Here is a 20042-nt window from a genome sequence, read left to right as displayed (position 1 = left end):
CAATATATGCTGCGACACAAAAGACATATTATATTGATATAATATTGATACTGACCAAAACTGACCATTCACTTTTCTGCAGGGTGTTAGGTCAGGGTATCTGCTTGGTCAGGGTATCTGTGTCTGGCTGTCTCTGTATTAGTCTTGCTAGTGTTCAGAGCAGGTGGAAAAACTTAGTAATCTAGGCCTACCTAGGGTATATAGGATGACACAGTCTAACATACAGCACTAATATAAACCTCCTGTCCAGCAGCCTCAGCCCCTCTCAAGCCTGCCTTTCAGCTGCTGTATAAAGGTGCAGGTACTAGAGCTGAAATTGCACCTGTCGACTCATTTGTCTAAAAGTCACAAGGCCACTCAACAGGTAGCTGAGTGGCAGCTGTAGCTGCCCGTCACAACCTCTGTCGAACCTCGCAGGAAGCGCGTGCGGCCCGGCACAGCTGTCGAATAATTCCAGTCGCTTCTTCTGAGACGCCTGGACTGGCAGCACAAAGCCGGCACTCCTGAAACGCAAGCGCGTAGCCAAGCTCGGGATATTGTAAAACCAAATGACTTTCAAAGGGCATTATTCCTGCTATTCAGCTACTGACCAAAACAGCCCTTTGTGCGAGTTCCAGTGTTAAAGATTAATTTGGTTTTGAGCAATTACCAAATACTTTCCCAATCTGTATGATCTCGCCAAAGCCTTGACTTTGTTCCAAACACCTCGGTTTTCTGCTCTTTTCCCCCTGATTGTTTCCAAGTGCTCGCTCCGAGTCCATGCGCTGAGTTAGTGTGCACTCATGGCCATGTGTTGGCTCGCAGTGGGGGGCCCAGTGATCAAAGCCAGGCCTCAGGAAGGGCAAGGATAGGGTTGAGTTTGCAGCTGCTGATGCCATCTGATTTGAATGCTGGCCGAGTAGACCTTATGGTATTCAGGGGGGCCATATATGGAATGCCCTTTACTCTGTGGAGGGTGTTCTGACTCCGCGAACTACTCAAAATGCAGCGGAGTTACTTTTATTTGGCTGTAAGCGACACTTATTGTCATATAACTTAACATATTTGATGTTAAACAACAAAATAAAAATAAAAAATAGTTGAAAAAATAGTATAATAGCACCTGGAAATAAGTGTTGGACTGTAAATGCTATTCGCAAGGAAGATAGAAGTTACCAGGAACAATAAATAGGTAAATAATAGACTCACCAATTATTGGGAAACTCTACAGATTACAGTTTGACCTGCAGGTGCTTTTATGACATCCCATTCTAAATCCATAGTCATTAGTCTGGAGTCTCTCCCCTTTGCAGTTCTATCTGATGAAGTGGAGCTCTGCATTTATTGTTAGAGATTTTAGCCCTATCTGGACGGGATTCCTTTCTTAGGGGGTCCTGGGGTAATTTTCTCTTTTATAGGGGTCCTCTATGATTTTATTCCCGTCCGGAATGCCCATCTACATGTTTTTCTCTGACGTTTTCTGAGAAAATTACAGGCTGAATTATCTACTGTTTTTCTATGAACTCTGTGGTCCTCCGGTAATTTTATTCCTGTCCAGACTCACATGTCTGAGTTTCGTCTCCTCGCGTTTAATAAAATAGCTGTTTGTTCACTGCCACGCTCCATAATTACACTTTGGGCACGTGTTTCCACGGAGATCCACGTAAATACAACATTGAGTGGAAATGGAGGAGCTACTGAACACGAGGACATGTGACCACGACAGCCAAAAAACACTGATCCTCCTGTTTTTTTCAATTAGAGTCCAGATGCAAGAGTTTAATCACTGATTAGAAGTGTGAAATATTTTACACAGACGTCCCCCTGTCCGGATAGGGCTTTTTCTGCACTTTATGGTAACTTTACTTGGTCGTACACTTTGTGGCTGAATTACTGTGGTTTCTTATCTTATATATATTAAAGTACCACACCTTAGGGTTTTTTTAAGCAACACAGCAAGATAACAGCAAGCTTATGAGCTTACTTTACCTTTAAAGTAGAAGGGTTTTCTTGATAATCTTTGCACCTTTAATCTACTGCTACACAAACTGATGACACTGTAAACCATTAGAGCAGTTTTACAGTCATCTCAGGTGCTCTTTAAGCCCCTCCTCCCCTGCTCCAACCCCTGAACACTAACAGGTGCACTTCCTATGAGCCTTTGATCATAATATTATAAACTGCAGCTGTAAACTGCAGTAGATATGATGGCTGATCACAGTAATTAGCGTGTGTGTGTCAAGACATTAAACTCCAGTTCTCAACAGCCCTAACACCTCTGATTCATAAAACCCTGTACTGAAACTGTGGAGTCATGATTACACTGACCCAGTTAAGGGACAGTACTATCACAATATCAAAATATCAATATATCAGTACTACCTTAAACTAGAAATCCATTAAGAAATTATGTTGCTTCCATAAATTCAAATCATTATTTTGGTTTATTTATAATGATTAAAAAAAAACATTTACTTTTAAAAACACGAGTTTCTTTTAGATAGAAAAAGGATAGTATGTTATGTCAAAAATAACTGATAGTTAATCTGATAGTTTAAACCAAATAAAATAACCTACTCTTACAGTGTCATATATTAACACTTGTCTTTGCATTGTAGATTTTATCAAACAGTTTTATACATTTATACAATAAAGTGTTAAATTAAATGTTATGAACATAGATAAATCTTAAAGTCATCCAGATTAATAAGAAAAAAATATTTAGTAAAGGTATTAAACAATCCAGAATATATGTTATATTTTAGATTATTCAAAGTAGCACCTCTTGCTTAGATGACAGCTTTGTGCATTTCTTCTGGATTTTCTTAGTCAGTTTTATGAAGTAGAGTCACCTGGAATTCGGGCTTTCAGTTAACAGCTGTGCTAAACTCATGAATTTCTTGACTCTTAATGTGTTTTAGAGTTAATGTTTTAATCCATATTATGGCAAGAACTGCTCAACTAAGTAAAGAAAAAATACTTTAGGAAATTAAAACTTTGAAAGTATCATTATAATGAAACTGGCTCTTATCAGGACTGTCCCAAAAAAGAAGAGCAAGAGTTTCCTCTGTTGCACAGGATAAGTTCATCAGTTACCAGCCTCAGAATTAGCAAGTTAACAGCTTCCCAGATAAGAGCACCTAAATACTTCACAGAGTATTTTGGTTTATTTAACACTTATAAGTTACTACATGATTCCTTATAATAGTTATAGAATTTCACAATGCAGTACAGTTTTAAATAAAATATTCACACACGAGAATTGGGCGCTTAGACTTGGACAAAACAACAGCGATGAAGGTGTTTCATGAAGGAAAATCCTATTTTGTCCAGGCTTAGTCTTAATCTGGGTCTGGGAAAGCTGCCCGTAATGCATTTAACATGATCTGATTCCTTTCAGACATTAAAGCATTTTCATACTTTTTTTTACAGATACGAATGGATACAATACACAAGCAGAAATGGCACGATTCACTGCGGACAATCAAATCTCTGACTCTGGGAAAGCAGAGGATGCAGTCTTCACTGGCACTTGATGTCATTAATGGTCTGGAGATGGTATCTGCTGCTGGTGGATGGTCAGTTGGGGGGTGGCTGCCAACACAAGACAGAAGCATCAACTTCCCCCAGGTGAGGCTGTTTAAATTTTATACTCACTGTTTTGCACAATATGGTGGAAGCTTTGATATTAGACTTTAAAGTTATAGCATTTGTTAAATAATAATAACTGATAGAAGTGATAAGAGTGGATTGGAAGCAGCAGTACTGCTGGAGTTTTTAAACAGCTAAGTGTCACTACTGCACTGAGAATAGTCCACCAACAGAGTCCTGTGGGCAGCGTTCTGTTGCCATGCTGATGAAGGGCTAGTGGATGACCAACCTAAACTGTGCAGCAACAGATTCAGAGCTTCTGTCTCTGACTTTACTTTATTTTCAAGGTGGAGCAGCTGTAGGTAGGAGTGTGTAATAGAGCTGCAACCGATGACTATTTTAGTAGTCGACCAATCTGCCGATTATTTGTTCGATTATTTTATTAGTCGCAATTATTTTTTGTCATTCCCTTCATTTGTATTTCCTACTTGTAAAGACAGCTAAACATTAAGGCCCTAAGACCAGTTTTGCGGTACATTTTAACAGTTTGACGTACTGATAAACTACTATATACTATATTAAACTAAAAATTATAAAGTATATTATAGGAAACATTTACACAGGCTGGATGTTATTTTCAGGAGATTCTAGGACACTTATTTTTTTACTGTTTTTTCTTACTTTTTTCAAGAAGATACCTCCTTGAAATGATTTTTATTAAGGTCTGTACTATAACATCTATCGGAAACTTAATTTTATTAGACAGAGTACAGTATCTCCCTAACACTTATCCAGCTAACGTAAGTTTACCTAAATTTAGTAATGTTAATGAATGAGTGAATTCAAAATCAAACAGGTTTTTTTTTGATAAGGTAACTTATCAGCTTATTAACATTAACAGCCTTCTCATTAATTAAACATATCGGGCAATATTGAGATCAGCAAAAATCTTTGTGGTTATGTCCATATATTGTACAGTAATGAAACAATTTTAAATATATTTTTATTGAGGAGTCTCTTGCAGAAGAAAGAAAAAAAGATGCATACATGCATTGTCATAAGACACAATGCAAATGAAATTATTATCGCTGAACAGAAACAACCTGAATTTTTTTCCCCTTAACCTTCTTCTTTTACCCCTGTTTCCTCCTACCCGTAGCCCTTTCCTCTCTCTCATAATCTTAATGTATGTACAGTAATAATGTAATTATTAGGACCAAGTATTGGCAAAAACATGACAATGAAATACTTTTTTTACGATAGGGTTTTACAATTCAGTATTATACTGAATATATTCAGGGTTCGTACAGGTGCTTGAAATCCTGGAAAATGCTTGAATTTTAACGTTCTGTTTTGCAGGCCTGGAAAGTGCTGGAATTTTGGAGAAAGTGCTTGAAAATGCTTGAAATTCTAACTACATTTACTTTACAATAAATAACTAACTGACTAAATAAATTTGTTTAAAGAAAAAAAATGCAGTGCGTAAAATAAAAAAGGCTTTAATTTCTTCTCCTTCTGCTATTAACAAAAAAAATTTACATAAAAACAATACCATCTCTTGCAGTGTGACAAAAAGCAAATCAATAATTTAAAATGTATGTATGTATAAATGCTATTGACTCAACCTGAATTTGACATACAGTAACTGCTCAATCAAATGAATAGGGTAGATCAATCCATAATGCTTGCTATTTATTTACTTTTTTTTCAGTAGCATAGTCGCTATGAAGTGTGGAGAATAGTTTTGCGATATATTAATTGTTGCTGAATCGCAGTTTTGAGATATCACTGTTATCGTTAATTTTCCACAGCTGAAAGGTGCTGGAAAAACTTGAAAATGGGCCTTAAAAAATGATTGAAAAGTGCTTGAATCTTACCTTGTAAAAGGTGTATGAACCCTGAGTATATTTAACAATATATCACAATACTGTAAGCAAGAATTTTTTTTTTTTGATTAATTAAATTTGAGAAAAAAGCGGTCCTAGTATAAAAACACACTATCATATTTATAAAATCTGAATAAAAAGATAGTTGACTTTCTATTTAATCAGAACAGTGGGATCTAATGACAGAGTACAACTCTGCCCTCTAGTGGGAAGGGTTTAAACACAACACTAAATGAACCACTTCTGACACCAACCTTTACATCTAAACTAATTAAATGTCTTGTTAAAAAAAAAGAAACAGTATGTAAAAATAAAATGGCTTTTATATTGTTTATCTCAATATCAGAATTATATTGTATCGACCAAAATGAAGAAATATATATTTTGTACAAAGTTTGGCCACATTGTCCAGCCCTATTCGCAGTAAAGTGTACCTATTTGTATAAACTACAGTGTAAAAGTAAATCAGATAATGTGCTGGCAGCATTTGTGACAAAAATGTGTTTGTGCTTCTCATGGAATATTGGTATTTTTCAGACCCCTGCTGAGCTCTTTTTCGAGCAAGCTGAATTATTGATGGGCGTGATCTGTGATGTGGAATCATCTTCAAAGAATTGCATTTCCATGTCACCCATTTAACCCATTTTAAGTGCATCACCACCGGATTTTAGATGCACAAGAGAAATATTGGAATAATAATAAGTTTTATATTTCTAAACTAATAGTTTCCAAGTTAAGCAGATTGAAGTATGCAGAAGGAGGGCTGGATGATATGCTCAAAATTTAGATCACAAAATACAGTAACAGTAAAAGGTCTGAACACACCTCTTCTCATTTAGTGTGTTTTCTTTCTTTTTATTATTTTTTACATTGTAAACAAAAAGTGTTAAAGAAACCAGAGTATGTTTTCTACTTTAGATTGTTCCAATGATCACATGTATCTTTTAGGACAGATCTGCACACTCTTGGTATTTTTATCTCAGTGTCTTCATGAGGGAGAATCACCTGGAATAGTTTTCTCAGCATCTTGAAGGAAGGAGTTCCTGGAGGTGCTGAACAATAGTTGCTGCTTTTCCTTCACGCTGTGAAGCTCCAGCTCATCCCAATTAAATCACCTCAAATCACCATCTCAATTCATCAGGTTTAGATCAGGAGATTAATGTGGAGGACAAACATTTTTTACTGTTTATTATGTAATTTCATATGTGTCCCTTAATTGTTTTCGTGTCTTTAATATTAATCTACTAACGTAGAAAATAAATTAAATAAAGAAAACTCAAATTAAATAAAAAGGTGTGCCCAAACTTTTGACTGGTACTGTATATCTTAATTTTGGTTGATTTGATAAAAATCCAATCTCGATGTTAACTGCCTATCGTAAACATAATAACATTAAAATATTAAAATAATAATAAAATATTTTAATTAAAATATTATTTGATGATATTTAAAGCAACAATATTTCGACATGCAAACAAAATGCATCAGCAGTGGCAGATTCTTAAAAACTGGTATTTAAGTACTGTTTCATGCACAGTGCTGTGATTCTTTTGCACATCATCTAATTAATCAGGTTTAATCCGGATTTTTTTTTATTACTTTATTACTTTTTTATTATTTTATTTTTATTATGAAATATACAGTTGGGTCAGTGTTTTTAAGCACTGATGATACCCTTGATATGAATATTAAAGCTTATTGACTATAGGATAAAAAATGTATCAAGATATTATAAAAGTTTCTGGTAGGGGTGTGCCATATCGTATCGTACGCAATAATATCGCCAACATTTTTTAATATTGTGAACGATATTATACGCTAAAATATTGTGCCATATTACCCACCCCTAATTATCACATCAGGGTTCTACTTTTTTTTTTTTTTTTTTTTTACTGTTTTTAGCAATAGAAAATTTCACACTGTTCTAATTTCCCATTATATATCTACTAGAGACAGATTATATCTGTCCAGTATCATTTATTTTACTTTAACTCTGGATATATGGAGATATTTGGAGTGCATGATTATTAGCATCATGACATTCTCGATCATTGACTTCTGTGTCAAATCTGATAAAATTCTTGTATTTTTTAATATCTCAGTTAGGGATGTGCCATATCAAATCATATGCAATAATTAATAATTAATTTTCATTATGTTGCAGTAGTGTATTCTTGGAATCATTTTTTAGTTCAATGTTTTGTAATATCGCTAAGAGTATCATTATCGCGAAAATACCATGAAATACCATTGTGATACTATGTTACGGCCTTATCGCCCACCCCTAGTTTTTTGGCACCCTTAGTTGTTTATTGGCTACCAGAAGAGCCAATAGCAAGAGCATTGGACTCGGTAAGGCAACATGTCTGTTGGAACGACTCGTTTAGGAGCTGGAGCTGTTTTCTTTTGTTGCTGTTTTGCAGAAAATCCTCAGACTGCGCTTCCAGAAAAGAACAGTTGATTCCATTTTGGTGTTGGAGTGCATTCGGTTGATAGCTAACGTCTGGAAATTGAGACTAATCAATAAGAACTGTTCCACACACAGCAGAGCTAATCTAATAAAGTCATAAAGTGAAGGAATGACAACCTACATTCCATGGATCTTTGATCTTTTCAGGAGAAAGGCGTAAGATTACTTGGCTGATTATATCCAGGTGTTGAGTCATATCTTCTGCAGGTTCAGAGCATGCTGAGAAACCCTGTTCTAAGCCACTGAACGTTTCAAAGGTCTTTAAATACTCTAAAGCTCGGGCAGGAGCCACAGCTGGCCTTCTGCAGATCATTTGTAAAGCAGACAACATCTAGGAATTTTGCCTTTAGTCCAGGGCTTGTCGTTACAGTTCTGTGTTCATTTCTGTTGCTTATTTTTGGGTTTGTATTAAAACTGGTCAATAATCGCTTACTTCTTAAAGCTGTTGGCAACACTAATGCAGTGTTTTGTGTACCTCAGAAGACGACTGTCAGAGTAATCCTTAACTGGTGTTTTATGGTGATTCTAACTAGAATATCTATTTCTCAGGTTATCATTGTTAGCATTTTAGTAATTACAGTTTATAACAAAGAATTATACAGTAATTTTACACATCCAAACACCATGTAAACATGTCCACAGTGAAATTATGATTGATTTAATGAGAACTTACATTAACCTTGGATATCAGATCTGATAATTACTTTACACCAGAGTTAATAGACCGTATGCTATTATATGCTATGAGGCTGTATTTATTCTATCTAACTAGATATCAAGCTACTATAGCGTTACTACAGGCACATCATTACCTGTTTATGAGCTAATCTCATTTCTGTATCTTTATAACAAAGGGTAGACACATAGCCAGAGGTGTCAAATAATACATAATAAAGTAATTTGTTATCTTACTGAAGTGAAAAAATTTGGTTATCTATACTTGAATACCGAAGTAATAGTACCACTTTAAAATAAGACTACCTTTATTAAGGGTTTAAATGGTTTACTATTAGTTTATTTATAGGTAATAATTAGGTTGTAAATGCCTTAAAATCATTAATAATCAGTTACAACACATACGGATAAAGGGCAACAGTATAGATGGCTGTGGGTTCACTATTTGGCAAACAACAGGTCATTGTTGCCCTTTTTACGTATGTGTTATAACTGATTATTAGTGATTTTAAGGCATTTACAACCTAATTAGTAACCATTCATAAATTAATTGTAAACCATTTATAAACTCTTTATAAAGGTAGTCTTATTTTAAAGTGGTACCGAAATAAATTATTTATCACACAACTTTTTACTTCTACTTCTTATATTATCACACAATCTGAACTTGTACTAAACAAAAAATGTAGCCGGCTATATTATTGGGTATTAACCATTCTAAAACTTTTATAAAGAAATAGAGAATATATACACACCTTACATTGTAGATTAAAATAAATATATATAATAAAATTAAAGACATGAAAACAATTAACAGTTTATTTTCGATATTGAAGCTCTTCTGGTCCAGTCAGTAACCGGAAATAATACAAAATCCAGTGCAAACAAATTTATGGACTGACTGAAAAACTGAAAAATTATTTTAGTATTGTAAAAAAAAAAAAAAAAAAAAACTAACATTAGGCAGGTTCTCTATAGGACTGTACTATAGATACCCATTCTTTCTTGTACTACTAGTAGTAGCTTTATTATTAGTAGTATTATTTATTTAGATTTTTTTTCATATGAATGGAGGATGTGATCAGTATCAGTTATTAAGCATTCATTATGTTTTTTTGCAAATGTGCCCAAATGAAAACAAGCTTTATATATTTTTATTTCAATTAAATAAAAAATGAAATAGGAGTAATGAGTCATTTTTTAAAATGTAAGTAGTAGAAAGTTCAATAGAACAAAGAATTAGCTGATAAATAGTTACTTTGGTAAAGTATAGATAACCAGCATTTCTACTTTTTTCTGGTTTTAAAACTTATTAAGGGGTTATCAAAATACATTTTTCAAAAAGCCTTAATGACATGGTCAATTAAATTTTCTGACTGTATCAAGCTAAATTCAAAATTAAGAAGAAATTTGTTTTTAATTTTTGTTTTTTGATTTTAATTTTTGTTTTTCAGCCTTTCTTAAACAGAATTTTTAGAAAAATGAGGTTGAATCTTCTCTCAAAGTTAAATGTGTCTATTTTTGTATCTTGTATCACAAATATGGTGATAACTTGCTAAATGCAAACTTTTAAATTTTTAAATCAGAAAATAAAAGATTATTTTTTTTTCTTAAGCAGAGATGAACAAATAAATTGGAAAAATAGATGAAAACTTATTTTTTGTACACTGCACTACATTAAAAAAAAAAATGAGTTTTTACATTTGTTTTTTTTTTTTGCAGTGTGTTTTCTGAACACACGCGGCGCTAATGCTACACAGCGCCCGTTCTCCCCGCTCTCTCTCACTCGCTTACACACACACACTGAGGGAGAGAGAGAGGCTGACTGAAGCGCAGGAGTAAAAGAGAGAGAGAGAGGGGCACTGCCATGGGAAGCGCTGGAGATCTGACTATATTCCCTTTGTTAGCTTGTAATTTCTAACCTCGCTAAAGTCCGCGATTCGCACCTATGAACCGATTCGTGCTCGGTTCCGAGCGGCGCTCTTCCCGATGCACTCGCAGGCGGAAAGTAGGCTCTCACAGGTACGGTACACTCACTTTTCTACCCCCCCTTTTCCCCTCCTTTCCTCCCCGAGCCTCTCCATTCCTCCCCTCTCCCCTCCGCTCTCTCCCCGCGGCTCCGGGAACGCTTTTACTGCGGCAGCGAGAGGAGCGAAATGTGCCGTTTTGGCTCGTTTTGAATCATTAGAGCTTCGTGTTCCGAACTCGGGTTCCGGACGCGCCCGATCCGAGCCGATTAAATACGAAGTGTTTAAGAGTGCTGTAGCTAAAGTTGTCTGTGAGTCTGTACTGTACTGCTGGACTGCGGGCGGAAGGGCCTGCCTCTGTGTGTGTGTGTAGCTGCCTTCCAAAGCCTAGCCTGCAGCAGGCAGGTCCTCTGTAGGACTGTCCTATGAAGACCCACTCCTTCTAGTACTACTAGTAGTAGCATTATTATTAGTAGTATTTGAGTTAAACATTTGTACATACCCATTTATCAGTATTATAAGTTATTATATATGCATTATGTTTTTTTTTGTTGCAAAAATTGTGGTAAACAAAAAAAGTAGCATGTTGGTTATTACCTGTTCTGAAACTTGTAGATTAAAATTAAAGACATAAAAACAATGAATGACAGTTTAGGTGCAGGTCCATCAATAAGCAGAAATAGGACAAAAAAATAAAAATGCTGTAAAATAGCAGATATGTATAAATGTGTGTGTGTGGGTGTGTGTGTAGCTCTGTTCCAAAGCCTAGGCTGCAGTAGAGGTAGGGCAGGCAGGTCCTCTGTAGGGCTGTCCAATGAAGACCCATTCCTTCTAGTATTACAAGTATTAGCATTATTATAAGCTATTGAGTTACACATTTATCACTATTATCAGTTATTATGCATGCTTTTTTTTTTTGGTCCTCGTGAAATTGTGGTAAACAAAAAAAAAACAGTAGCAGGTTGTTATAATCCGTGTATCATTCGTTCATTTGATATTCAATTGAGAATCAAAATCGGAAAATTAAAAAACCAATTCGTTTTTTCGTTTTTTCGTTTTTGAATATAATACCAAAAAACGAATAACGGCTTGTATTTTGTATTTTTATTTGGTTATCCAAACAAAAATTGGAAATTTAAAAAACGGACCAGGAGCCGAATTTGATTTTGATTTTGAACTTGACCCATTTGTGTGCCCCGGAAGTTACTGATTTGTTTATTCTTGGTGGGTTTCTGTTGCGCGGGAGTTCACTGCAGTGTTATCTACACAGTCTGTATTGCTGTAGGCAGCATGGCCGGACTGGAACCACATTCTGGCCTAATTAAAGATCTTTTTGAAGGTGGTAAGACGCATGAAGAGATTTCGTGCACGTTGCAGCAAATGGGGATCCAGCGATGTTCTGCAATGAATGTTAGAAGGTTCTGTGTTCAACACGACCTTAAGCGAAAAAGACATGTATTTTCTGTTGTCATATCGTCTTCTTTCACTGCAACGCGTTTAGTTCCTCTGAACAAGATAAAACTCTCCATCCTCAACTCCATCCAAAGCCTACAGCAATACAGACTGTGTAGATAACACTGCAGTGAACTCCCGCGCAACAGAAACCCACCAAGAATAAACAAATCAGTAACTTCCAGGGCACACAAATGGGTCAAGTTCAAAATCAAAATCAAATTCGGCTCCTGGTCCGTTTTTTAAATTTCCAATTTTTGTTTGGATAACCAAATAAAAATACAAAATACAAGCCGTTATTCGTTTTTTGGTATTATATTCAAAAACGAAAAAACGAAAAAACGAATTGGTTTTTTAATTTTCCGATTTTGATTCTCAATTGAATATCAAATGAACGAATGATACACGGATTTGTTATGTTGGTTATTACCCATTCTAAAACTTTTATAGAAAAATAGAAAATAGAGACTATATGTACACATCTTACATTGTAGATTAAAAGTAAAGACATGAAAACAATTAACGACAGTTTAGGTGCAGGTCCATCAATAAGCGGAAATAATATATATATTATTTCCGCTTATTGATGGACCTGCACCTAAACTGTCGTTAATTGTTTTATATATATATATATATATATATATATATATATATATATATATGTGTGTGTGTGTGTGTAAATGTGTGTGTCTGTGTAGCTGTGTTCCAAAGCCTAGGCTGCAGTAGAGGTAGGGCAGGCAGGTACTCTGTAGGACTGTCCAATGAAATCCTATTCCTTCTAGTACTACTAGTAGTACCATTATTATTAGTAGTAGTTCAGTTACAAGTTTTACATACATAATTATTTACACACCTTAGACTGTAGATTAAAATTAAAGACTGGACATAATACAAAATCCAGTGCAAAAAACTTTGCAGTAAGCTAGCAGAGCCTTTAAGGACTGACTGAAGAACTGAAAAAGAAAACTTTTAAAGAAAAATAGAACAAATAGAGAATATACAGCTCTGGAACAAATTAAGAGACCACTTTCTCTGATTTTGCTATTTATAGGTTTATGTTTGAGTAAAATGAACATTGTTGTTTTATTCTATAAACTACAGACAAATTCTCCAATTTTCCCAAATTTGCACAACATGAAAGATGGCTAAAATAACAACAAGGATGCAGAGCTTTCAGACCTCTAATAGTGCACAGAAAACAAGCTCATATTCAAAAATAGGACAGTCCTCTATAGGACTGTATTTTGGAGACCCATTCCGTCTAGTACTCGTAGTATTAGCATTATTATTAGTAGTAGTTTAGTTACACATTTTTTAATTCACATTTATTTAGATTTCCTAATATGAATGGAGGATGTGGTCAGTATTATTAGTTATTATGCATGCATTATGTTTTTTTTTTTTTGTGAAAATGTCCTTGTAAAATTGTAGAAAACAAAAAAAGGCAGTAGGCTATGAGTTAATAGTTTTTCTAAATGATTAACTGCACTTTCTTCTTTTATAGAAATTTATTTTCGCCATTGAAGCACTTCAGGTCCAGTCAATAACAGGAAATGGAACAAAATCCAGTGCACAGAATTTTGCAGAAAACTAGCAGAGCCTTTATGGAAAACATTAAGGAAAACAAATATAGTTAAAATAGCAAAAAATGTAAGAAGTCTGGCTGACCCACATGGCAACAGCACTTTTAGCTCAGCTTAACATTGGACTAAGTCTCAGTTTCAGCATTGAATGTCCTCGTGAAATTGTAGTAAACAAAAAGGTAGCAAGCTTTTCTATGGGTTATTAACTGTTCTAAAACTTTTATAGAGAAAATAGAGAATTAATACACATGCCTTACATTTGTAGATTATAATTAAAAACAGGAAGACATTTGGCTGACCCACATGGCAACAGCTTTAGCCTTTAGCTTAAGTTAGCAGTGGACTAAGTCTCAGTTTCAGCAGAGAAGAGAACGATTAGAGGTCTGACAGGTGAAGTGCAGTAATAAAGTCTTTGCTAAGAGAAAATAAAAAAGTAGCTTGTATGGGCCATGCTGTACTGCTAATAGAGTACTAAACAACCTTTGACTGGTAGTGTATGCACAGCTGAACCCTCAGCACAGCCAGCCAGCTATAGCTACAGCTATCTGGCTAGCTACTTTAAGTTCTCATAGAACGTATGCTATTTTATGCTATGAGGCTGTATTTTGCATAGTCAGTAAAGGCACATCATTGTTTGTAGAGGCAGTAGAGATAGGACAGGCAGGTCCACTTTAGGACTGTCCTATGAAGACGTTTTTACATATACATTTATTTAGATTTTCTTCATATGAATGGAGGATGTGATTAGTATCGTCAGTTATTTAAAAATTAGAAATACTTGATATACTGCAAGTCCACCTTAGAAGTTTGTATATATGACTTTGGAGCTTGGACTTAGTCATATATACATATGAACACCTTGGGGGAAAATGCATTTTTTCTTTAGTGTTTTTCTAACAAAAGTCAGTTGTACATATCTGATTTTTTTCATGTGTGGATGAAAGTAAACTATTAAAATATAGACTGTAATTGCTGTTAAATCAGTGTTTGTTATTGACATGCCCCCAAATACAGGGCTTATTGAACAACCCACTAATACATGTTTGTGGTGGCATTTATGTGCACTTATCTTGTAAATATGATATCTAAGAAAAATATCACTATTATTCTGTATAATTGTTTATATTGTCTATATAAGTTTATATGTATGCACAAAATATCTTCACTTTAGTGTTTTGGTAGCTTGCATTACTCCATTACTTAATAACTTTTGTATATTATTAGTATTTGTTGTACAACATCAGAGACTTGATAAGTTACTTTTATTTATAAAATAAATTAAATAGTTTCTGCTAAATGTTTGTTTGAATTTTTTTTAGTTGCAGTAGAGTATTCTTGAAATTAATTAATTAGTTTTAAGTTATATTGCCAAAAACACAAAATACCCTAAATACTCTTTTTTAAATATTATATTCTACCACAGTTGAATGAGTATACATCAGGTATACCTAAAATGATAAGAATTCTTGGAATGCAGCTAGAGTGTGTGTTACAGAGTATGTGTGTAAATAAAAGTGTGTATATGAGAGTGTATGGAAAGTGTGTATGAGAGTGAGTGTGTAGGAGAGTGTATGAATATGCGTATGTAATGTGCGTTGGACTGTGTGTGTTAGGTAGTATGTGAGTGTGTGAAAGTACGTATGAGAGTATGTATGTAAGTGTGAGGTAGTGTAAGACTATGTATATGAGAGTGTATATGTGTGTAAATATGTGTGTCTGTGAATGCATGTGTGTATGTAAATGTGAGAGTGTTTGAGAGTGTGTATATGTGTATGAGAGTATGTATGTGTGTGATTGAGAGTGTGCATGTGTGCGTTACAGAGAGTGAGTGTTAGTGTGTGTTATAGTATGTGTATATGTGTGTTAGTATGTGTGTATGTGAGAGTGCGTGTATATGTTATAGTGTGTGTTACAGGGAGTGTGTGTATTAGTATGTGAGACTGTGTATATGATATAGTGTGTGTTACAGAGTGTGGGTGTGTATTTGTAAGCATGTTTGTGTGTAAGTGTGTGTATATGTTATAGTGTGTGTATGTAAGTGTGTGTTAATGTTATAGAGTGTGTATGTAAGTGTGTTACAGTATGCGTATTGGTATGTGAGTGTATTACTTATAGTGTGTTACAGACAGCGAGTGTGTGTGTGTTACAGAGAGAGAGTGTGTATGTGATATAGTGTTACAAAGAGTGTGTATATGATATAGTGTGTGTATTTGTTATAGTGTGTGTTACAGTGTGTGTATGATATAGTGTGTGTTACAGAGTGTGTGTATATGATATAGTATGTGTATTAGTATACTAGTGTGTATTTGTTAATATGTAACAAAGTGTGAGTGAGTTAGTGTGTGTTATAGTGTGTGTTAGAGAGTAAGTGTGTATATATGTTAGTGTGTGTGTGTGTATATATTATATAGTGTGTTACAGATAGTGTATTTTAGAGAGTGAGTGTGTGTTACAGACATTAAGTGTGTGTATATATGTTATAGTGTGTGTTATAGTGTGTGTGTATTATATAGTGTGTTACAGAGAGTGAGTGTGTGTGAATAATAAAGTGTATGTGTTACAGAGCGTGTTGGTCTGTAAGTGTGTATATATGTTATATATGTTAGTGTGTGTTACAGAGAGTGAGTGTGAGTGTATGTGTGTTAGAGTGTGTATATGATATAGTGTTACAGAGAGTGAATAAGTGTGTGTGTATAATATAGTGTATGTGTTACAGAGCGTGTTGGTCTGTAAGTGTGTATATATGTTATAAGGTGTTACAGAGAGTGAGTGTGAGTGTATATATGTTGTAGTGTGTGTTAGAGTGTGTGTTATAGTGTGTGTTAGAGAGTGAGTGTGTGTGTATATATGTTGTAGTGTGTGTTAGAGAGTGTGTATATGATATAGTGTGTTACAGAGAGTGAGTGAATGTGTGTGTGTATAATATAGTGTATGTGTTACAGAGCGTGTTGGTCTGTAAGTGTGTATATATATGTTATAGTGTGTTACAGAGAGTGAGTGTGAGTGTATATATGTTGTAGTGTGTGTTAGAGTGTGTGTTATAGTGTGTGTTAGAGAGTGAGTGTGTGTGTATATATGTTATAGTGTGTGTTAGAGTGTGTATATGATATAGTGTGTTACAGAGAGTGAGTGAGTGTGTGTGTGTATAATATAGTGTATGTGTTACAGAGCGTGTTGGTCTGTAAGTGTGTATATATGTTATAGTGTGTTACAGAGAGTGAGTGTGAGTGTATATATGTTGTAGTGTGTGTAAGTGTGTTTTAGTGTGTGTTAGAGAGTGAGTGTGTGTGTATATATGTTATAGTGTGTGTTAGAGTGTGTATATGAGTGAGAGTGTGTGTGTATAATATAGTGTATGTGTTACAGAGCGTGTTGGTCTGTAAGTGTGTATATACTGTATATGTTATAGTGTGTGTTAGAGTGTGTGTATATGATATAGTGTGTTACAGAGAGTGAGTGTGTGTATAATATAGTATATGTGTTACAGAGAGTGTGTGTATGTGAGTGTGTGTATATATGTTATAGTGTGTGTTACAGAGAGTAAATGTGTGTTAGTATGTGTATGTATGTAAGTGTGTGTGTGTGTGTATGGAGTTAGTTTCTCCCCTCCCCCACCCGTTAGCGCTGCTGCTGCTGTGCTGTTGAGACTCAGAGAGGCCAAGACATGAATGCAGTGAATGTGGGGCTCACTTCAAAGCAGCGGGGAGGGTAACTGTTACAGGAGGGGGTGTTGGTTGTAATGTCGTCGGGAAGAAAAAGGAAGAAAGACGCAGTAAAGTAGCGGAGAGCGCTGGGAAACCGCGGGGATCGAGCGCGGCGGCGGCGGGCTGGAGCTGGGGATTAATCAGCTGCATGTGGAAGAATCGGCTCCTGGCGGCGTGTTCTCCGCGCACTATGGCGAGAGTTGGACCGGAGCGGATCTTGTCATATCAACTTAGGTAGCTAACGAGCTAGCCAGCTAACTTAGCTAACATAGCTAAGGCTAGCTAACTGGCTAACCTGGCTTTCCTTTCATTGCTTTACTGTGCGCTGTGACCCGTTAGCTAACCCTAGCTACTTTATTTACGTTTAACGCAGATCTTAGCTAGCATTAGCCAGCTAGCTAACTAGCCGCACTGTGTTTTCCAGTGGCTGAACTCCAGCTAGCTTGTTTTGTTTGTGGCTACTTTAGCTAGCTCAGCTAACCTAGGTTAGCCAGCAGGTTCGCTTTGAACTGTGAAGGGACTTTTAATGAATGATAAATCAAAGCAGCAGATCTTAGATGGTGTGCAAATATATTAAACTAAACCTCTAGATCTCTAGCTTCAGCAATTAATTGCATATGTTTGATTTCTTAAAAGCTTAGCAAGCTAAAATCGTATTTTTCAAACATAACCACCATTGTCTTTTAGCCTTACAGGGTCTCCTCCAACAGGACTGGCAAGCTGGTGGCTGGTAGTTTTCTCTAAAGCTCTAAAGTTTTGTTGAGGCAACATTTAAAACGGCACAAACTAACTAACTAACTATCTAGCTAACTAACTAAAAAGTGATGTTGATGTGGTATTTAAAAGGGGAAAAGGTATGTTCTTAAATTGTGGGGCTGGGAAGGACATATTGGAAAGATGAGCTCCTCCTTCACAGGATATACAGCTCTGGAAAAAACTAAGAGACCACTTAAAAATTATGATTTTATTTGATTTTACCAAATTAAAAAAAAACTCTGGAATATAATCAAGAGGAAGATGGATGATCACAAGCCATCAAACCAGGCTGAACCGCTTGAATTTTTGCACCAAGAGTGGCATAAAGTCATCCAAAAGCAGTGTGTAAGACTGGTGGAGGAGAAAATGGAATGTGGGTGTTCTCTATGGTCTGTTAGATTGTCAGTGCACATTTCATTATGTTTTTGCTATAAGAACTATGTTCAGATTTGCAAAAAAAAAAAAAAAAAAGACTCGATTTTGGAGCGGGGAAGGAGTTATTGAAAATTAACCCTGTGCTTCTTCTACACAGGACAGATTTTTATTTTTCTGGAACAGTTGTAACCTAAAAAAAAAATGTTGTTTGGGTGTTCTATATAGTCTGCTAGATTGTCAATGCACATTTCATTGTTTTTCTGCTGTTAAAACTATGTTCAGATCAAGAGAGGTTTCTAAAGTTGCTGATTAGCTAACTGAATGTTAAAATGTGAAGGACAGGTTGTTCTATTAAAGCTAGCTAAAAGTCACTATATCTGGAAGTTTTGTTGAGCAACATTTAAAACAGTGATCTAACATTACCTATATTTTGTAGTGCAGTTTAAAAAATAAAAGATTATACATTGTGCAGCTGAGAAAGCTGGAGTGGATCACTGAGGACACATTTTCCTTTTTACTGGAGCCATTGGTGATAAAATATGTAATTTGGGTGACCTGTTAAGTCATTAAAACGTGTTTAAAATGCGACCAAATTATAATTGGGTTCCTTGTCATGAAGAAACCACCGCCCTGCACAGTTCATTGGTTTCCTTTCTCTGCAAAGATGTTTAACTCAAATGCATTGTTTGTTGTTGATTTGTTGTGCTTTTGAAGCAGGTAAACACTAAAATGATACATCTATAATAATACATCTAGCTAAAAGTTGTCAATCTTGAATGTTGAAAATTTTTAAACTCTAAACTATTAAGCTGATTGACTGGATCTGGTGTGTTGAGACGGTTAAACTTTAAATTTGAAGGACAGTGTGTTCTCCATGACCAGGGTTTAGAAACATCTGGTCTTGTAGTGGGTATCTCCAGACGTTTTATTGGGCAAAAAACAGTTTTGTGGTTTTAGTGGTGATAAACATTATTGCAAATAGGGATGCAATGTCGTGGAATTTTCTAGTAGCGGAGCCAGTGTGGGATCATTGTAGGAGCACAGCAAGCATCACTTGGTACTTTACCAGCTTACAATAAATACGGCAGCAAGTGTCTGTTTGAAATATCTAGCTATAAATATGGTATTTCGCCAATAATTGCCATTTTTATTTTAGAATTATTGGCATTGGCCGAAACAGATATAATTCTAATAGTATTGTGCATCCTTAATTACTTGTCTATTATACATGCTTAGGTTCATAAGTTGGCTAAGCACAGTAATCCATCACTGAAAAGCAGGAGAGGAACTCCAAGCTCCTCCTTCACTGGGTGGATATGGCATTGTCTTTTTCAGATGTTTTGAAAACCTTCCAACCCAGAAAGCATTTTATCATCCATGACTATTGCAGCTTCACTGTGATCAGTCCTGAAGCAGTTGCGCCATCATTAGAAAAAAATATCTATTCTTCACATCTCAAACAGCTAGCTAACAACATTTTGATGATTAAGAGGATAGATGGACATTTTTGTTGGTTTTGAGGTTTAACAAGTTGGGAAGTAACTTGTAGGAGTTGAATCTGAACTCCTTCTTTATAGGACAGATATGTTATGTCTTTGCTGGTT

General features: G+C 35.3%; 2 protein-coding genes across 9 annotated transcripts in view; both read left to right on the top strand.

Annotated features, from left to right (window-relative positions):
• Positions 1–20042, top strand: part of LOC103043027 (interleukin-4 receptor subunit alpha) — a 679179-nt gene that overhangs the window by 223684 nt on the left and 435453 nt on the right. The gene's annotated exons all lie outside the window — the stretch shown is intronic.
• axin1 (axin 1) overlaps positions 1–20042 on the top strand; it is an 80619-nt gene that overhangs the window by 15887 nt on the left and 44690 nt on the right. For 3 of the 6 annotated variants that reach the window (XM_022683394.2, XM_022683392.2, XM_022683395.2), the window contains exon 2: positions 3412–3609. The gene's annotated coding sequence lies outside the window, so the exon portion shown is untranslated. Of the gene's footprint in view, positions 1–3411; positions 3610–10417; positions 10624–17203; positions 17542–20042 lie in introns of those variants that run through there. The other 3 variants (XM_022683393.2, XM_022683391.2, XM_022683396.2) reach the window with 3 other exon arrangements.

The sequence above is a fragment of the Astyanax mexicanus genome, chromosome 3, assembly GCF_023375975.1.
Source record: "Astyanax mexicanus isolate ESR-SI-001 chromosome 3, AstMex3_surface, whole genome shotgun sequence".
In the NCBI taxonomy this organism is placed as follows: Eukaryota; Metazoa; Chordata; class Actinopteri; order Characiformes; family Acestrorhamphidae; genus Astyanax; species Astyanax mexicanus.
Note: the sequence above shows the minus strand (reverse complement) of the source record. Positions and strands in the feature narration are given on the sequence as shown.